This window comes from Erinaceus europaeus, chromosome 4 (genome assembly GCF_950295315.1).
Source record: "Erinaceus europaeus chromosome 4, mEriEur2.1, whole genome shotgun sequence".
NCBI lineage: Eukaryota > Metazoa > Chordata > Mammalia > Eulipotyphla > Erinaceidae > Erinaceus > Erinaceus europaeus.
This window is the reverse complement of record NC_080165.1, coordinates 49,063,418-49,084,940: the sequence shown is the minus strand read 5'-3', so window position 1 is coordinate 49,084,940 and position 21,523 is coordinate 49,063,418. Positions and strand designations below refer to the sequence as shown.

At 37.8% G+C, this 21,523-nt stretch overlaps 1 pseudogene; it reads left to right on the top strand.

Moving 5' to 3' along the window:
* LOC103128457 (damage-control phosphatase ARMT1-like) overlaps positions 1 to 20,914 on the top strand; it is a 239,455-nt pseudogene extending 218,541 nt beyond the window's left edge.
* Positions 20,915 to 21,523: the final 609 nt, after the last annotated feature.

Genomic DNA, 21,523 nt, shown 5'->3' with positions numbered 1-21,523 from the left:
AGGTCCTATGGGGCCCCCCAAAGGGATATGTTGTTCCTGATGAAGATGGCCAGTGATAATGGTGAGAGGGATCTATTAGAGGTCTAGGTTCATCATCTGCTGATCTCAACCTATTCAGTGCAATAAGCATACTTCACTTCAGAATGTGTCCAGACAGAGAAGTCAGGTGTGGAATGTCAATCCTTCAGCCACATTACTTGGGTGAGATCTTTTCTTTCTCATAGAACTCCTTTATTCCATTCCAGGTGGTTCACTTCCTAACAAAGCCTCAAAACCTAGATCTAGACCAGGTCCCATGAGGTAAAGCAGATGTACACATGTATCTGTAATTAGGACAAAATATATAACTTAAAGCAAAAGTGCACAGTAGTTTGGAGTGAATCAATAAATGAAACAAGCAAGTAGAAAGACCTAAAAAGACACCTTAAAGTACCTAGTGAAATCGTTTATACTTAGATTTAGATACCATCCTCACCTATTTCCTATTACACTTCCCTCAGTCACTCCAAAGCTAACTTTATCAAAGAAAGGACTACAAAAGCTGAGTAAAGGCAAGAGACTGGCATACTTTAATGATAACTCTTTAGTCACTATCATCATCCCATCATCTGGGGCCCTAGTAGGGAAGTCCTGGGATTCCCACACAAACATGATGAGAATTCTATTACTTCTATTGGAATTTTCGGGACAACAGGATAACCTGAGCAATATCATTGAGTCAAATAGTGAAGTTGAACCCCAGACAGGAGCAACCTTGCCCAATACCTGTTGTCTTTTCTAAAAATCAAATGGCAACTGTTCAACACAGGTACAGCTGCTAATAATGGTCCAGTTTCATGAACTTGAAAGGTGGTGAAATCTAGTTCTATGCCATTGGAATTAATACAGCAGCCCAGCGTCTTTCTCTCTGTTGTCTGTGATAAAAATCTTTATTCCTTTGCATCTTTGTTTGTTTGTTTGTTTATTTTGGTGCTAGGTTTGTACTCCAGACCCTATCAATGAATGTCATGTTCTCCCTGATACTGAAAAAAATCTTGGCACCATTTTTAAAAAAAATATTTATTTATTCCCTTTTGTTGCCCTTGTTGTTTTATTGCTGTAGTTATTGTTGTTGTTATTGATGTCATTATTGTTGGATAGGACAGAGAGAAATGGAGAGGGGAGGGGAAGACAGAGAGGGGGAGATAAAGACATACACCTGCAGACCTGCTTCACTGCCTGTGAAGCGACTCCCTTGCAGGTGGAGAGCTGGGGACTCGAACAGGGGTCCCTGGTCCTTGTGCTTTGCACCACCTGCACTTAACCCGTTGTGCTACCGCCCGACTCCCTTGGCCCCATTTTTTTATAAGGTGCAAGGGGAGGGCATAGCATTGCTCTATAGTCATATCTATGGAGTTCCACCTTTTGTGTGTGTGTATGTGTGTGTGTGTGTGTGTGTGCGCGCGCGCACATGCGCGTGCACTCTCTTTTATGATGCTGAGGTTTGGATTGAGCCAACCCAAGGTCTTCCACATATTAGGCAAAGTTTTAACTGAGAAACAACTTCCCTGGTCCCCAAGTTTTATTTTTTGCATCTATAAAATGGAAACGATAACAAATTGTACTGTCATTATAAAGATTGCAGAAGAGAATGTTTCTAGCCCAGAATCCAACACACACTTTATAGTCACTAGTACTAGTACCTTTATCCTACAGGGTAGTTTACAATGTCACACTTACCCCTGTCTACTCTAGTATGAAGCCTCTGAACTCGCAAGAAAGTCCTCTCTTGTGCAGAGTGAACTGGATTGATTCAATATAGCAGCACCCTGTGGCTTTTGAAGTTGACTTTCAATAGATCTACTAAAGTCTTCCATCTGTTTCTCATCTTCATATATTATGGTTCCAGATTACAGATGCCTCCTGACCTTAAAGAATATGGGGTTTGTGTTTTTTCTCCTTGTTCTTTTTGTTGTTTATCAGTGATTCATTTTTTTTAAATGTAGAAACCTCTTTGCTCAGTATTCTAAAAGCCTCATTATCTTTTCAAATAGCCTGATAAGTGCTCTATAGTATATTTTAGAAATCAAAAGTAAAACAGATATTCCCATCCTCTATTCCTCCTTCCTCGTGCCCTTAAATATAATAAGTGCACAATAGCTGGCTTGTTCAGTTTCCCGTCATTTCCAGCACATTCCTCCTGCATGTCCCACAGGCCCAGCTCACAGATTAAGAAGTCAAGGCTGGACTTTGACTGACTAGTAGGGATGGGGGGAATGTAATCGGAGGAAGAACATTACAACAAGCCAGCTGCTCTTTAGAGGTTGATTCTCATTTTGGAAAATAGCAGAAGCAATTACTGTGGCTCATTAGAAGGCCTAACACACTGGCTGCAAAACTATATTTGGAAAACCAAATTCACTTAGCTCTAAAGTGGTGAAAGGGTGTGAAAGGGTGGAAGGGAGAAGAAAAGACAGACCAAGCAAGACCTGCCTGTGTTTAGATGCACTTCTATAAACAGCTGCTTTGAACTGAATTTGGAGGGGATCAAGACACAAATGGAGCTGGGACATCAAACTGGTGATGGATCTATATTTTGATATACTGAACTATGGAAAATTCCAGCCCTTTATTTAAGCTTCTTTACTGAAGCTGCTGTCAAGGGGCAAGTGGGTAAAGATATGGTCTGTTGAATCAGTCCCTTTGCGAAAATCGAGATACCATCTTAGATTTCTGAGGAGCTTTGGGATGTTTCTGTGGTCTCTCAGTTTGCCATTCAGTTATTTCAGGTCCTATCAGCCTTTAGAACAACTTTCTGTCTTGACATTTTGCAGCTTTCTGATGAGGAAATGTTGACATCACAGACATCTAGCTCATGTCCTGTATTTGCTTATAGTAAAAGGAAGTCCTGGCATAAGAATGTACTTTGGACACGAAATGCATGATTCACAAAGTTTCCAAGATGAAATTAATCCAGGAAAACTTGAAAAAAATAGTTCTATGTTTTTTTTTGTTGTTGTTGAAAGAATTAGAATCCCTTAATCTCAGTAATACTTCTTATAAATTATGTGATCAAGTTATTTAACCTGTACTTAAGCACTCTCCAATGTCGGTACTGTCCTTCATATTTTATAAAATAACAGGGATAACAAGAACTGCATCTTGTCAAAAAAAAAAAATCACTCTCTTCTACCCCAGCCACTAATCCCCATAGTGGCGAAAATGGTCTTTACCTACCATTTTTATTGGTAGTTAGCAGACAGGACCCCAACATCTTGGAGATTACAAAAATCTTGGTAATTTGTATTTGCTCCCCCCACATTGGTGAACCGTGATTTTCTCATGAAATACTTTACTTAAAACTCAAGTAGATAGTATTGTTTCCATTTTACAGAAGAGTAAATAAGCCCCACTAGATTTTATGATTTTCCCAGGGCTACTAATATTTTTTAATATTTATTTATTTATTCATTAATTCCTTTTGTTGCCCTTGTTTTATTGTTGTAGTTATTATTGTTGTTGTTTTTGTTGGATAGGACAGAGAGAAATGGAGAGAAGAGGGGAAGACAGAGAAGGGGAGAGAAAGATAGACACCTGTAGACCTGCAACTCCCCTGTAGGTGGGGAGCTGGGGGCTCAAACTGGGATCCTTACGCTGGTCCTTGTGTTTTGCACCACCTGCGCTTAACCTGCTGTGCTACTGCTGGACTCCGGAGAGCTACTAATCTATATAATGAGGTGGGTGAGGCTAGAAGTCAAGTTGCTCCCTGTCATGTTCTCTCTACCATAGGACATTCGTCAAGAATGTGCCATCCTTAACAGAAAATTGACATGACTGAAACATCTATAAATGTATTTATCTCCACTCCAGGAACTTGTCACAGGCAAGCAGGTTCTTCCTGCCTTCCTAGCCTACCATTATTATTTAACATTTGGTATTCTCCTCAGACCCATAAGAGCATACTACTATTACTATTATTTTTAAATATTTATTTATTCATTCCCTTTTATTGACCTTGTTGTTTAATTGTTGTAGTTACTATTGTTGTTGATGCTGTTGTTGGATAGAACAGAGAGAAATGGAGAGAGGAGGGGAAGACAGAGAAAGGGAGAGAAAGATAGAAACCTACAGACCTGCTTTACCACCTGTGAAGCAATGCCCCTACAGGTGGGGAGTTGGGGGCTCAAACCGGGATCCTTACACTGGTCCTTGTGCTTTGCGCCACCTGCACTTAACCTGCTGCTCTACTACCCGACTTCCAAGCATACTATTATTTTATGTCAGGTCTGATCTCAAGCATGCTGGCTGGCACATTTACATGGACAGATTTCACTTTGCAATTCAGATTGAAAGCATATAACTACATATATACATTTCATTGCATTATATTACATATAGAAGTATTTTATTTACACCACCTGTGGCTGGGCTTGCTCCTACATTTGCAACCATGAGGCACTAATATATAAGCATAGCCCCTACCAACTGACAAGCTTGAGTTATTGCTCTTTCTCTGTCAATGATCCTCACCTTTTCATCAACTGGAGTTGTAACAATGTGACAGCACATAATATTTTAATCTATTAGGATTATTATAATATGCATACATATAAGCACTGTGCATACTCAAGGCATCACATTTTTACTCTAGGAAGAAGAAAGTGGAGATTTCTAAGGCACCAGACAACATGTAGCTTACTTTGCAACAATAGAGATTTATTTCTTCACAAATCCAAAGTTCTGGAAAGGGGAAGTCCAAAATCAAGCTATGGGCAGGACTCTGGTCCCTTTGAAGCCTCTAGAGAAAAATCCTCAAATGCCTTTTCTCAGTCCTATTGTTGTTAGAAATTCTTTCATTCCTTGTTTGTAAATATTTACTTCAGCCATTGCCTCCATCTTCAAATGACTTTATCTCTTATGTTTCTGTGCCTATGTGCCCAAGTTCCCCTCCTTATCTAAGGACACTAGTTATATTAGATCTCTAACCCATCTTAATCTAGAAAGATCTCTTTCAAACCTGATTCATATACAAGAAACTTATTACATAATTAGGTTATATTGGGAATGAATTATTTAGTGACACTATCTTACTCTATCCAGTAAAAAAGGGTATTACTACTAGACTTTTCCTGTGTCATATAAGCTGCCCCATTTGCTCTTCAAAAGGGTATATTCTACAAGTACTTTAAGCCTCTAGAGTTTCTGTTGAAAAATCAGATAATAGTCTAGTTGTGACTTTTTTCTTTCTTTCTTTTTCCTGGAAGGAGTATCATTCTCTGTGTCCCCAATGTTTGGATGCTGACCTTTTGTTCCTTGCTGTGAAAAGTGTTTTATGAGGGTTTTCCATGAATTGTTTGTCTTTGTTACTGACATAAGAAGATGAAAACACAGAGCTTCTCTCTTTAAAACAAACAAAAAACCCTTTATTTATTTATTTATTTATGTATTTTTTTGGACAGAGAGAAATTTAGAGGAAAGGGAGATAGAGAGGGAAAGAGAGAGACACTTGCAGTACTGCTTCACCGCTTGTGAAGCTTTCCCCTTGGAGGTGGGGACTGGGGGCTTGAACCTGGGTCCTTGTGTACTGTAATGTGTGTGCTTAAGCAAGTACAGCAATGCCTGGTCCCCATATTTGTCCATCTTAGTCCTACCCTTCAATAATTGTGATTCTTAATGTTATAACATCTTTAGAGACTATTTCTTAAATTAAAAAAAATATTTGAGGAACAGAGAGAAGTTGAGAGCAGAGTGGATGATAGAAAGAGAGACAGAGAGGCAGAGAAACACTTGCAGCACTGCTTTACCACTTGTGAAGCTTCCCCTATGCAGATGGGGCTGGGAGTTTGAACCTGTGTCCTGGTGCATGATAATGTGTGTGCTTAATGAGATGTACCTGGCTCCTGAGATTACTTCTAAAACTTTTTTCATTTTACAGATTAGGAAAAAGGTTCAGAGAGAGAAGGTGATTTGTATGTGATGCCACAGCAAGCTAGTAGCAGGACCCCAGATTCCTGTCCCCTCATATGGTGTTCCACCCACCATCGCAAGCTTACTGTCAGTGGGGAATCTCCTTGGGTGTCATATTTGTTCATACTATAGGTTATATCTGTTATTTTAAGTAGGGCTGAAGGGGAGGATAAATAGCTAAGAGCATCATAGTACTTCACTTCTAGTTATTGGGAGGCATTTATTTATTCCCTTTGTATAATTTTTTCTTACCTGGAGGATTTACATGTTGCAGGAATACCATAAAGGGTGGAGGGACAGCAAGTTTTTAAATTGTTGGAGTCTCTTTGGTGTACAAGCATTCCTTTACCACCATCTGACAGCTGAATATCTTCTTTCTCTAGATATGAGAGGGGAGTGGAGTGGGAAGAAGAGCAGAACTCAGAAGGGAGGGTGATGTTCCCCAAGTCTATTAGTAGCAAATGGAAGTTTTGTTCCCAAATGAAAATTATCACCTACTGGGAGTCAGGCAGTAGCGAAGCAGGTTAAGTACACGCACGAGAAGCGCAAGAACCAGTGTAAGAATCCCGGTGCGAGCCCTCGGCTCCCCACCTGCAGGGGAGTCGCTTCACAGGCGGTGAAGCAGATCTGCAAGTGACCGTCTTTCTCTCCCTCTCTCTCTCTTCCTCTCCTCTCTCCATTTCTCTCTGTCCTATCTAACAACAATGACATCAGTAACAACAAAAATAACTACAACAATAATAAAAAAAAAAAAGAAGAGCAACAAAAGAAAAAAAAAAAAGAAATTATCACCCACTAATGTCAGGTGTCCTTGGGATCACCTCCAGACCTTCAAAGTGTTTAGTTGTTTCATATTCTCTTCCTCTCCTTTTCTGACTGCCTGTTTTTTCTCCCCTTTCTCTGCTGAGCCACCTCCTTGAATTTCTATCCTGTCTTTCCTTTCTCTCCCTCACAGCACCTTACCATTATTGTCAGTAGAACAAGCTGCATGCATGCCAAATCAGGTCATTCACAAATATAGAGCAAACGTCTGTCACTACAAATTTACCACTATGACTAAAGCATAGCCCTTCTGTCTGTAAAAAGTATTCCTATTAGTTATGTGGGATCACAGCCCCCCTAGCCTTTTAACCCTCTACCTCAACTTCACTGAGGTAAGCATTCTTCTAATAAACATATGTTTGAGTGTCTTTGAATGATTTATTGAGTGGCTCCTTTTGTGTCCTAAAGCCAAGACAAACAAAGCCAGCCTTTTCATTTAAACCCATCCACACCTTTACTGCCCCCAGAACATATACAGAGCCATTTTCTTTTTCTTCTTCTTCTTTTTTTAAAGATTTTATTTATTGATTGATGAGAAACATAGGAGGAGAGAGAAAGAGCCAGACATCACTCTGGTACATGTGCTGCCAGGGATTAAATTTAGGACCTCATGCTTGAGAGTTCGATGCTTTATCCACCGTGCCACCTCCTGGACCAGAGAGACATTTTCTAAAGTTTAAATTTTGACTACAAATATTTATTCTGGTAGAAATCTAGTAGAAGACATGAACTAACATATGATAACTAACAATACCCCATTAAAGAAACTGAGCATGTATTGAGACAATTTCAAGAGAAAGAACTAACTCAACATTAAATGCTGCATTATTTAGAATTCTTTTTTTGGGCATTTTAAATTCTCCATGCACTTTTACACTGTTAAAATAAAATCAAATCTCCATTTGCTAAGGTACTAAGATCTACCTAATTTTAGGCAACCAAGAGAAATAAAGCAACAATGAAAGGAAAATAATACAGTGATGTAAATCCCTATTTTACTTTAAAATGGTCTTGTTTTTATATAGTTTGATTCATGGCAAAAGACAAATTTAGCCTGAGTTGTATAAATCTTAAACCAAATCAAGATATATATTATATGTAACTGAAGAAATTTATAATAAATAATATAATTCAACATTAAACACAATATCCAGAACTACAAAATGGAAGTCCCTACCCTTCACTCCACCCTACCTACCCCTGATTTTAGCAATTTCTGCAAAACGTCCAAAGCCCAATATTAATGAATAAATAAATAAATTAATTAATTAATAAAATCAAAATCTACTACATATACACTGTTTTTATTTTGATGGTTAAGTATGATCTCTTTTCATAATTATGAATCTTCTTTTCTTAAATACAGTCAATACAAACCATAAATGTTAAAATGAGGAAGTCAGACCTAATGTCACTATATTGTCACAAGTGACCATATTGTTCAACTGATCTCAGATATAAATGCTTCTGCCAAGTACTGGGTTTTTTTTTTGTTATCACACTGTTATTATTTTGTTCTCTTCTTTGGTCATTAGTTTGCTGGTTCAACCATCATACATGGTTATAATAGAAATTCATTACCATGTGATGGCTGATGGGCTGCCTATGGGAAATGACTTGATAGTCTTACAAACACTGAATCATGCAGTAAATTAACACTCTTTCATGCACGTTTACTTGCATGTTGATGACCTGGAAACACATGCTTACACTCCATATTTTTCTTATTGCTCCTCATTTATTCCTTCTATGGAAGGAACAGAATAATATAGGCTTCCTCTAGGGGACAAAACAACACCTAACTGCAGCATGGAAGGGTGAAAACAAGAGCAGATGGATGCAAGCTATACTTAGAGACAGCCAGCAGAGCACACACGGAGAGGAAGTACAGCTACCTGGTATCACACCTGGGTATTGCCAACCATCTTGGCAGTCAGATGGGAAATGGGAAGGTTTGGGCGTTTGGAAGGTTTGGGTCAGGAGAATAATGAGATCCAACAAACGCTCATAGTGTAGTCCCTGAGAGAGGACAGTCTAGGCAGCTTTTCCAGTTTTGGCCTCTCTCAAATGTTTAGATAGATTCTCCCCCCACCCCCATGATATCCAGAGCAGGATTTTTCTAATACATGTAACCTTGGTCAACCAAGACCTGTAGGTCTCAAGAAACTTTGCCATTAACTTAAAGAATGAAGATTCAGATTTAATGATATCTCCAGAAATAACCTTTAAATCAGAGAAATCTATCTAAGGCAGGGCACAAATCCAGAGGTAAAATACTGTAATATGAAATCATCTCCTGGGCAGAGGGGCTGGATGGGGTAGGGGGGGTTGCACATCTGGTTAAGTACATACTACCAAGTGCAAGTACTCAATTTGAATTCTCCCACCCAGGCAGGGAGTCCCTTTCACAAAAGTCTGCAGATATCTATATTTCTCTCCCACTCTTTATCTCCCTGTCTTCAATCAATTTCGCTCTGTTCTATCTAATAAAAACAAAAAAAAAAAGGAAATGAATTTGTAGTGCTAGCACCAAGCTCCAGCAATAATCCTGCTGGCAGTGAAAAAAAAAAGGGGGGGAATTAAAGAAAGTGAAATCATCACCGTCTCTAGGTAAGATGCCTTCCTAGCCTTGTGAACTCTATAGATTCCTATCACAATTCTTAGCTCAGGATACCCCCCCAGTTTGTCTTTCTTATTTATTTACTTACTTACTTATTTATTTATTTTACTGCTCAGCTCTGATTCATGGTGGTGCTGGGGACTGAATCTGGAACCTTGGAGGCTCAGGCATCAGAGTCTTTTGCATAACCACTTTGCTATTTCCTCAGCCTCTTTATTTTATAATATACATTCACATAAATTCTCCATATCCATATCCATATAATTTAATTTGGTTGAGCTGGTGATATAACTCACTTGGAGAGTGTGCTGCTTTGCCATGTACTCAAGTCAGTTCTATTCTGTCCCCCACTACATTGAAGGAAGTCTTATGCTCTCCCTCTGCCTCCCTGTCTTTATGGAAAATAATAATAATAATTAGGTCATTTTCTGCCTTGAATCTGTCTAATGTGAATTTGTAGTTTAACCAGCTGTGAGGAGCCACAAGCAGTAGGGGAAGTTTTTACCTCCACCCTTACATCTGTTACTTGAGGTTAGAGGGTTTGGAAGCTCAGTCTCATTGTCCCAGTGAACATATATGGGCATTATATATGACATATATAGTTAATATTACATACTGTTATCATATACCAATAATAGACTATAATGGACATTATGTCTTTACAATTCATGACTTGCTACAGTCTCTTTTTAGTTGGCAATAAGACCAACTAAAATAAAATAATACTATATATATATATATTTTTTTTTTGCTTAGTTTTTATCATCTGTAAGATTTCATCTGGGCCATTTTTTTTTCAGATAGAAAGGGAGAGACAGGGACAGAAAGAGATAGAGAAACTTATAAAGCCTAAGCTTTCCTGAGTTCTGTGAATGGCAGGGGCATGAACTTAGATCATGTGCATGGCGAGGCAAGAGCCTTCTCAGTTGAGCTGTCTCATTGACCCTATAACAATCATTTAGTCACTAAATATCAAGATTTTCCTAATCTTTAAAATGATACCAAATAACAGCAATTTTCTACTATAAGTGGACTTTTTCAGGTTATCAACAGTTCTTTAGCAGTACTGCCCAATAGAATGTTCCTTGATGATAGAAATGTCCTATACCTACACTGTCCTATATAACTACTGATTACTTGAAATGTACTAGTTTAACTGAATGTCATTTTTAAGTTTATGTGATGTTGATTAATTAAAAATAAATTTTAATTCATTGTACATTTTCCATAGTAAAAGCATTTTTAGAAACTTGAATTATTCAGAAAGTAAATCCTGAGAGTACATCAACTCTTTTTTCACTCTAGCTCAGTCACATATGGCTAGTAATTACAGGCTGGACAGCACTGATCTGAAATGCAGCTCTCAGAACAGGTTATTCTTATGTGTGTGTGTTTTCTTTCCTCAGTAACATATGCTTTGAAATGCCTCAAGCCATCTATAAAAGACTTTGGTGCCTACTCTTCTTCTTATTAATTAGAATTAAAGCCAATGCTACGTTGTTCCAGCATACAACTACTGGCTATCATCTGATAACACACATTAACTTCTCATTCTGAGCTTTTTTTTTTTTTTTGGTTTATTCATCTCATTACCCCAGCTATTGGCTTCACTTCAGATAGACAGAACCAGAATCTCTGAGCCAGCTTAGTTTAGAATTTCATAATTTTTATCCACAATGCAGGTAGGTGTTGGTTAAGCAAATAGTCCAACACCATTTCTTAACATTTTTGCACTACACTTCAGAACAGTTGTACCACTACCAGTTAAGACTGAATATGAAGAAAAACAAACAAACAAAAAAGACCCCGAAGCATTTTATCTTCCTTCTCCCAGAATTTGCCCACATCCAAATCTAGGAAACAACACCACAGTCTCCATGATATGATAAACCTCAAAACCACTCTTTAAAATTGATCAGTTCTAAAGTAGATGGTACTTAAGCATTCAAATTATACTTAATCAATGAACTTTTTTCCTTGTGTCCTTTGTTTCTCTTATCAGATGAGTTCTGACCACACCCAGATTTACATATCCATTTCATTATTTTCCCTCTCTCCAACCTCCCTAAAGCTATCTAATAATTTGTCACTTTCATTCTCTGATCTTGCATGCATCATCATCTTTGTCATCAAGGTTCCTTCTATATCCATTCTATAAGTGAACCTTGCTATGTAGAAACTAGCATTCCCACTTTATAGTGGTATAAATTTAAGGAACTTTACCCAGTCTCATTAGCTTATGATTATTAGAGAAATTAACAAATGTTTTATGCTCTTTTCTACCAAGCGGGGCTAATACTAGCTGTATATTCCAACTCTATTTTATGGTAATCTTGTTTCTTAAATCTCTCTTTTTTGTTGTTCATATTGTTAACCATCCCATGCCCAGGGTGAAATAACAATAAATTCATTAAATGGTTGCTAAAATTACTGGATGAAAAGGCCGTCCAGAGAATTGCATATTCATACAATCTCAGAGTGTATCTTCTTAGATGACTTACACCTTACCATGGGGAAGGATAATGACTGTTTTTTAAACTAAATGGGCATGATTGGGCAAAGAGAATTCAAATGACTTCTGATGTAATATATCAAGAAAAACAATGTTAGGCTTGTTTTTAATCCTGAAGAAAAATAAAATGAGGTACATTGTAAAATACCATGAACTCCTCAAAAATGTCAGTGTTATGAAAAAAAAAATGTTGACAGGTTCTAGAAAAAATAGCAAATGTAGTATCCAGTCCTTGATCATATTATTAGTGTTTTTTAAAAAGCTGCAAGGAAATCATTAGGCTAGTTGGAGAGAACTGAATGTGGCTTATGCTAGAAAATTGAATATGTCACGTTAAAATTCATGAATATGAGGGCCAGGCTGTGTGCACACTCAATTGAATAAACGAATAATTAAATATGCTATTCATAACATATTTACTTATTCATATAAGGACTTGGGTTCAAGTTCCAGCTCTCCACCTGAGGCAGGGGAGCTTCACAAATAGTGAAATAGTGATGTACATGTCTCTCTCTCTTTTTTTTCTTGCCTCCAAAGTTATGGCTGCGATTTGGTGCCTGCACTTTGAATCCACTGCTCCTGGAGGCTGTTTTTCCCCTTTTGTTGCTCCTGTTGTTTATTGTTGTTGTTATTATTGTTGTTACTACTACCATCATTGTTGGATAAGACAGAGAGAAATCAAGAGAGGAGGGGAAGACAGAGAAGGGAAGAGATTGATAGACACATTCAGACCTGCTTTACTGCCTGTGAAGCGACCCCCAGCAGGTAGGGGATGGGTAAATGGAACAGGGATCCTTATGCTGGTCCTTGAGATTTGCACCATGTGCGCTTAACCTGCTGCCCCACTGCCCAGCCCCCAAGGTGTCTCTCTTTATCTCTCTTTACTTCCCCCTTTCTTGCTGTCTCTATCAAATAAAAGACAGGAAGAAAGGAAGCCAAAACTTCAAATACTTTCATATTCATGCATATGAAAATTTGTTAATGAGTGGAAGAATGTCTTCATTCTTAGGAAATCATATGAAGAAGTATATAAGGATGAAGTGTCCAGTAACAGACCAACACAGCACTCTGAGAGATAAAACAAGTGTGTAAAATGTTAATATTTGGCAAATGTAGATGAAGTGTAGATAGATGTTCATTGTACTGTTTTCATAACTTTTCTATAAGTTTATACTTTATTCAAAATAAAATATTAGTTAAAAAAGAATACTAATATTCACATAGCACTTAAATGTTACAGATACTCTTCTTAGCACTTTACACAGAAACATATATTAATATTCATAATACACTACTGAGTATATATTATTAGTCACATTTTAAACACATGAAACAATGGCAGCCCAAAGAAGATAAGTGATTTGAACAAGGTCAACATCTGGCAAGGAGAAGCATTTAGATTCTAATCAATGTCCCTGAAACTAACTTTTCTGTTAAAGTTTATTGGAACTGTCCTAGTTCTCATCACCATCTGAGGTGCTGATCAAGCTGTTCATCATGCTACAAGTTCTATCTCTTTACAGTCTTCTTTCCTTATTTGCAAATGATATCCAGAAGTTTCTATTCATTGGTTCTGTTTCTATTCATCTGCTCTATACTGTTATGCTCATTCAGAGTTAAGTCCCTTTTCCCTTCAGTAGATTATAAATTCCATAAGAACTGAGAATCCATCATGCTCACCACATGCCCCTGCACTGGAAGGAGTTTCTTAGAACATGGTGGAAACTCAATGAATAAATTAATGTGTGAATAAACAAAATGATCATTTGTTATACTTGAGCTCAACTCTGAAGTTTTTCTGTTAAAAATATTCCCAACCTCTATAATATTAACATTAATACTGTTCTCCAAAGAAATTCCAGTTTCTATAGTTTTAAGAGATGTGCCCAGAACTACTATAAAAGCAATATTTTGGAGTTTAAATCCTCACTTTCTCATTTTAAATAGTTATATTATGTTAATAGAACCTAAGAAGTTATAGCATTTTTTAATAAGGTGAATTCACCATTTTAAATAGCTGATTATTCTCCTTCTCCTCCTCCACCTTCTCCTTCTTCTTTTTCTTCTTCTCCTTTTTTTGCCTCCAGGTTTATTGCTGGGCCTTGGTACCAGCACTACAAATCCAGAGCTCCTGGAGGCTATTTTTCCCATTTTGTAGCCCTTGTTGTTGTGGTTGTTATTATTGCTGTTGTTGGATAGGACAGAGAGAAATCGAGGGAGGAGGGGAAGACAGACAGGAGAGAAAGATAAGACGCCTGCAGTCCTGCTTCACCACTTGTAAAGTGACCCCCCTGCAGGTAGGGTGCTGGGGGCTCAAACCAGGATCCTTATGCTGGTTCGCTTTGCACCATGTGCACTTAACCCACTTTGCTACCTCCCAGACCCCAGTTAACAGCGTTTTTTTAAATAGCATTGTGAAAACTATGGAAGAGAATTACTGGCAAAGACAGTAAATCAAACACATATGTCTATTCTCATTTTATCATAAGTTCCTTCTTTCAACAACAACAGGCTTTTTCACTTCCATAAATCACTAAGGACAAAGAAAACAAGATAGAAGTAAATGGTAAATAGATGCACAAATAATAACTGTCTTATAGTATCTGAGAAAAATGAATTTTGATATTAAAGAATCTTATAAGTTTCAGAAACTGATAGGATCAGTTATCTTTACAAACAGGGCTTGAGGTGTAGGATCAAAAATGGAAAGTTGGGGGGAAAATCTATGTAAAATTAGAAACCTTCCCTTCTATGTGCAGACTTCCTTCACTCTAGCAAAATAGTGAGGTAAAATGGAAGAGAAGGTCTTTGAACCCCATGTTCAATTTAGGAAGATCTTAATGAAAGGACTAACTCAGGTTGGAGGAGGTTAAGTAAATATTTACACTCTAAACACCAAGACCTATGCCCTCTTCCCTCATTCTGCTTTCAGAATGTTGGCAGCTTGTCTGTATCCTGCAGGGAAATTTGAAAAACTCTTTCTCTGGAGAGCTCAATTAGTCTAAGAGAAAAGACTTTAAGTTGACCAAAAAACAAAACAAAATCCCCAAAGAAATAGTTAAATGTATTTTGCATAAACTCTACCTATGAGCTCAGAGCTCCCAGTAAGCTTAAGTTGAAAACATTTTTCATGGTTGTAAAATATGAATGACATGAGACTTACCATTTTTAGCATTTTTTTAAGTGTCCAGGTTAGTGCCATTAGGTACATTCTCACTGTTGTGCTGCTATCACCACCATTCATCATTACTCTGAAATGGAAGGTCTCTACTCATCAAACAATAACTCCCCCACTACCTTCATCTTTCAGCCCCTGGTAACCTCTATTGTACATGCTGTCTCTATTAATGTCACAATCCTAGGTACCGTACTCATGTTTGTGGAATCACAGTATTTCATTTAGCTTAATGTTTTCACATTTCTTTCATGCTGATAAAGAAAATGATCACCGTCAGGTTGACACGGTTCTGAGAATTCATGCCAAAGAGGACATAGTTGCCCCACTTCATAAAGTTTTACGTGAGCCCTACAAAAAAAAAAAAAAAAAAACTGAACTTCACAAGAGAAGTCTATTATGCTTACAGACTAGTTTCTTCCTTTCTCCAATATTTATTAAATACCGGTGAAGACATCATTTAGTATATAAGACAGATAAATGACTTTTCTATTTATTTTAACAGGTATATATTGAGTACCTTGGTATTTTAGGGACCATGCTGGGAACTAAAATAATGAACAAGACATGCTATTCTTGCCTTGCTGAGTATCACTACATACATGCATATGCTTAATTAACAAGTTAATAAATAATATGTACTTTTGTATAACAGTGGAAATTAAGTCACCATTTTTTTTTCTCATCTTCCTATGACAACTTAATTATGTTACTTTCTACTGATAACTTTTAGTCTTATAGTGGGAAAAATCATACCCTTAGAAATAAGATTCTCAGTATCCTTATCTGCTTTCTACTATGTCTTCAAACCATACAAAGTGTGAAAACAAATCTCAGATTTTCTGGGACTTCCCACACCTGTTTGGTTTTGCATTAATTTATTTGGAATCTCTTTCTAACACACACACACTCCCATCTTACTCTTCAAACTCAGCTTAGCCTTCTTCCTCTCTGGTACCATTATATGCTATGGTTGAGCAGTGCTCTGACCTTTTTCCCCATTATAAATACAAAAATAAATCTTTAAAAATTATACTTGAGAAACTAATATCAATAAATATATACCAGTAGCAACTCATTTTCTAAATATGTGCTATAATCTTGTCTTTAAAACTCTAGTGTGCCTAAGAAATCACTTCACAAACTTTTTAAGCACAAATTTTTATACTCTCTCCCATTTCCAGTAAATTTAGTAGGGATAAGCATAAATATTTGCATTTCCAAATACTACTTTGAGGACCACACTTTGAATAGTACAGTTCTACAACATCATAAAATATCATACATCAAATTTTCTTTACCATGCTTTCATATACTGCACTGTTTTTTTATGTGGCTTCCTTTCTTGCTTCTTTAGACATGTTTAGGTATATTTATTTTATGAAAAATAGAGAATGAGATTATGTATATATATATATATATATATACACATATATAGAGACAAAGAGAAAGAACAGAACATTAAAAAAATTTAATATTTATTTGTTTTCCCTTTTGTTGCTATTGTTGTTTTTTTATTGTTGTTGTAGTTATTATTGCTGTTGTTGTTGATATTGTTGTTGGGTAGGACAGAGAGAAATGGAGAGAGGAGGGGAAGACAGAGAGGGGGAGAGAAAGATAGACACCTGCAGACTTGCTTCACTGCCTGTGAAGTGACTCCCCTACAGGTGGGGAGCCGGGGGCTGGAACCGGGATCCTTATGGAACCGGGATCCTTATGTGGGCCCTTGCGCTTTGCGCCATGTGCGCTTAACCCGCTGGGCTACCACCAGATTCCCAAGAACCCCAGAACAGTTTTCTGTTCTGTTGAGGCCACTAGGGTCTCAGGCTTGCAAGAAATATGCCTTGAAGTTGAGTTATCTCTGTTAAGTCTTTCTTCTCTTTTTACTGTCCTCTAAATACAGGTGTTTTCTAAGATTCTAATTTTGGTTCCTGTTTATCTTTCCTCCCATTATAAGTTCTACAACTAATTATGCCAGTCTACTAATGCTTAAGTTTGACTTTTGTCAGCAAGTAAGACAAAATGAATAGGTTCCTTGTTTTTTTCTTTTTTTTTTTTTTGTTGTTGTTCTATTATCTACTTTCTCAAAAATGTGCCTCTTTTTCTTCGCTCTCCCATGGCTTTCTCTGGCTCACTTATCTGTCTTTTATTTCTTACTATCCTGATTGGTAATTCCCAATATAATAACATCTGAAATCTTAATTGAAAATAGGATCTGGACTGGACAAAATGACCTCACCTTCCAATTTAAATTTTGTCACGCATCTGTAGTTACTCTTTCAGGTTTAATATTTATGTCAGCTTTGGAATTTACCAGAAAACTGTGATAATCTTTTCAATAAATTAAGTAGAGGAGAGATGCCATTTTGGCACATGAGTGTGGTAATGGAATACAGTCATATATATATGATGTATGAATAATACTTGAAGTTGTTACATGGAGAGAAGAAATACATAATAAGGATGGGAAATAGCATACTGGCTATGCAAAAAGACTTTCATGCCTGAGATGCCAAAGTCCCTGATCCAATCCTAGTACCCCCATAATCGGAACTGAACAGTGTTCTGGTTATATATTTTTCTCTCTCTCTTTCACACACACACACACACACACACACACACACACACACACACACACACACACACATATATATTAAAAACAATATTTTTTAAATCATAAAATAAATTCCCATTAATAAAATACAGAAGACATAATTAGGATATTTAATTTTATCAAGTTTAATTCAAACATGTATTGACACAGAATGAGTTGCAAAACTTTATTCTATTATATGTGCATATTCCCTTGCCCCTTTGCCTATATCTTATCTCCCTGAATGATTTGGGAGGAATATAGGCTGACCACAGATATGAGTACTATTTTCACTGCTTGTTGCCACACACAGACTTAGTCAGATCTGTGAATGTCTACTGCTTAGAAAAGGGGAAGTGAGATCAAGGGAGAATATAATTTACGTATATTCCAGGGTTATTGCTGGGGCTTGGTGCCTGCACTACTTAATACACTGCTCCTGGAGGCCATTTTCCCCATTCTGTTGCCCTTGTTGTTTTTATTATTATTGTTGCCATTGCTGTTGTTGTTGGATAATACAGAAAGAGAGGAAGGGAAGACAGAGAGGTGAAGAGAAAGATGCCTGCAGATGTGCTTCACCACCTGTGAAGCAGCCCACCTGCAGGTGGGGAGCCCAGGGCTCAAACCAGGATCCTTAAGTCAGTACTTGCACTTAGCCCCATGTGCATTTAACCCACTGTGCTACCGCCCTGCCTTCAAGGGAGAATATTTTTACATGAAGTCTGAGGTAAACATCAGTAGAAACTTTTCTCAGCTATCTCTGTCTTGTCCTCCAGACTGCCTTTTCCTATAATGTAAAGTGTTCATGTAGGTATATATGAACTTATTTGTTAGGTTCTCAAATGTTTTCTTATTTGGGGAAAAGATTAAGATGGTAGGACATTTGGAACTTTGTTATAACTCATGATACCTATATGAGGGACCCCTCAAGTTTCATGAGTCTCAGTGCAATATAATAGTTACATACAGTTAAGTGTCAGCACAGATGGTAGCTTCCTAAAAGAGACTCTGTGTGGCCTTCACTATAAAATCAAATTAGAGATTAGTGCTCAGCACATTATATGGAACTAATTTGTGTTTATGTCAAAGAGTAGCTATTTTAACTAACTGACTATTGAGTTTTATAGAAGGAAGTAAATTTTACTTTTTGCTGTTGTATATATCTATGAAGGAAATGTGTAATTTGAGGAAAATTCCAGACACTCTGGAAGAGGATAGAGTGCAAAGAATAAAGTGAGACTACAAGCCATCAAAGAAAGTCACTAAGCCTGAAGGATGCAGACTGCAGTGACTCCATGACAGGCTCCAAAAACTGCAGAAATGAGATAGGCCCCAATTTCGAGAAAAACAGGTCCTGGAATTTAGGACAGTTACTGGAGATTTAACCCATGGCCCTGAGTCAACAGGAACAAAGATAAGTTGAGCATTAAGAAAGGCATCTCTGGGACAGCCGGCTTCGCTCTCTGGATGCGAAGTAGCATCGTTTGCCTACATAACAACAAAAAACCGAATACCACAGATCTTAACGAAGGCAATAGATTCCTTGCATAGACATAAAAGTAAATTTTTTGAGAAACATGGGAAGAAAGGCCTGGAAGCTGAAAAGAAGGCTATTTCTCTTCTTTCTAAATTATGGAATGAATTGCAAACAGATTAGCCCATGATCCCTTCGGTTGAGAAGTTTGCAGATACTGATATATGGAACCAGTACCTGGACTATCAGCAGAGTCTTAAGTGAAAGTGACGGGAAGGCAAGTGGTTCTTCTCTCTGTGGCTGTTCGTGGAGTGCTACATGTGCCGTCGGATTCATGAAACAATCACTGAGAGTCCACCAATCGATGACTTTGATGTATTTAAAGAATCAAAAGACCAAAATTTCTTTGAGTCTCAGGAATCTGTCATTGCTTTATGTACCTACCTACAGGAATTGATCAGCACTCTTGAGGTCCTTGATGAAAACCAGCTGAAAAACGAGTTTTTCAAGTTTCTTCAGATTTCACTCTGGGGCAATAAGTGTGAACTGTCTCTATCAGGTGGAGAAACTAGCTCCCAGAAGACCAACATAATAACGTCTCTGGGTGAGCTGCAAACTTTCATCTTAGTAAATGACATCTTAGTAAACACCTCTGGGCCTTGCTTAGGCCCAGCAAGGAAACAGAAACGGACAGTGCAGCTGCTGTTCGAGTGGCCATTGTTCTGGATAACTCTGGGTTTGAACTGGTCACAGATCTTGCTCTAGCTCACTCCCTGCTGTCCTCAAGACTAGCGACTGAGATCCATTTTTATGGGAAAACGATTCTCTGGTTTGTGTCTGACACCACTAGACGTGATTTTACCTGGCTAGTTGAACAGTCCAAGAGTTCTAGTGATAAGAATTTATCCAGGTGTGGGCTTGACTGGGAAAGCTACCTGAAGGTGGGGAAGTCAGTTTACCATGATCATATCTTTTGGACCCTGCCCCACGAATTCTCTGCCATGTCTCAGGTTACTCCTGACTTATACACAGAACTCCAGAAAGCTCATTTGATTTTATTCAAGGGTGATCTGAACTACAGGAAGTTGACGGGTGACAGAAAGTGGGAGTTTACAGTCCCATTTCACTAGGCTTTGAATGGCTTCCACCCGGCCCCGCTCTGTAGCATCTGGACTCTGAAAGCTGAGATTCAGGTTAGTCTGCAGCCTGGGCAGGGGGAGGAGTTAGCAGCTTCGGAGCCCAGCTGGCTGACTACTGGGAAATATGGAATATTTCAGTTTGATGGTCCGCTTTGACTTGTCTTAGGAACGTGAGGCTGTGTAGAAAGATCTTCAGGGTCTTTGCACCCCCCAGAAAAGCAGTGTGAACTCAGTCACCTGGCTGCTCTTAAGTTCTGGGAAGTTCATTCTCTTCCCTCTGAAGCTGGTGCCTCACCACATTGCCAAGGGGTGGGGGGTATGCAAGGAAGAGGGACAGAGGGAGTAAGCCTGTTACAGATATTCTATTTCTGTTGGAATCTTAGTCACTTAGTTCCAGTTAAAATAATTTCAAATGGTTTTAACGAACATCACAGAAAGCACAATGTATTTTTCTTTTCAAGTTAGCTAACTTGATTTTTTTTTTCAGTCCTATGTCACATGGTCTTTAATATTTCTAGGATGCATGGAGTTTTATGACTTGATTTTGGGCTCCAGGAAAAGGGGCCTTGTGAAAACCTGCATCTGAATGATGCCTCGTCAAGAGACGCATCTCTTACAACTGTGCTATGAGAAAATGTGAGAGTGAAAAATTACCTCATAAGTTAATGCTAACAAATACAAGTTTGTTCTTCTTGAATTGTATTTCATTTCAATGGACAGTTTTAATTGTAGGTGTTTGCACTTTGATTAAAGGTCAACCAGGGGGGTTCATGGAAATGCAAAAGAATGAAATGAATGGTACTTGAAGAGGTGCCATCTCTTCTGCATCGTCTGTGATGCCCAGGATCAACTGAAATTTAACACTTTCAAACATGAGTGTTCCCAGTGAACAGAACACCAATTCATTTTTCATATTCTTATACACTCACTGGTGATTACCAGATTTTAAGACTGTGTTTCAAGCCTGTTTGTTTTGAAACTGAAATTGGGGATAAACCTGGAATTGTTGTCCTGCACTAAACTAATAAAATGGAATTGTGCTGCAAAAAAAAAAAAAGAAAGAAAGAAAAAAGAAAAAAGAAAAAAAGAAAGAAAAGAAAGGCATCTCTGGAGAAAGAGAGACACCATTAAGCATTTCTAAGGCATCTTTGGAGAGATAGAGACCATTAAGCATCTCCAAGGCATCTCCGGAGAGATAGAGAGCGCTAAACATTTCCATACATTTCCCCCAGATGTGTAAAG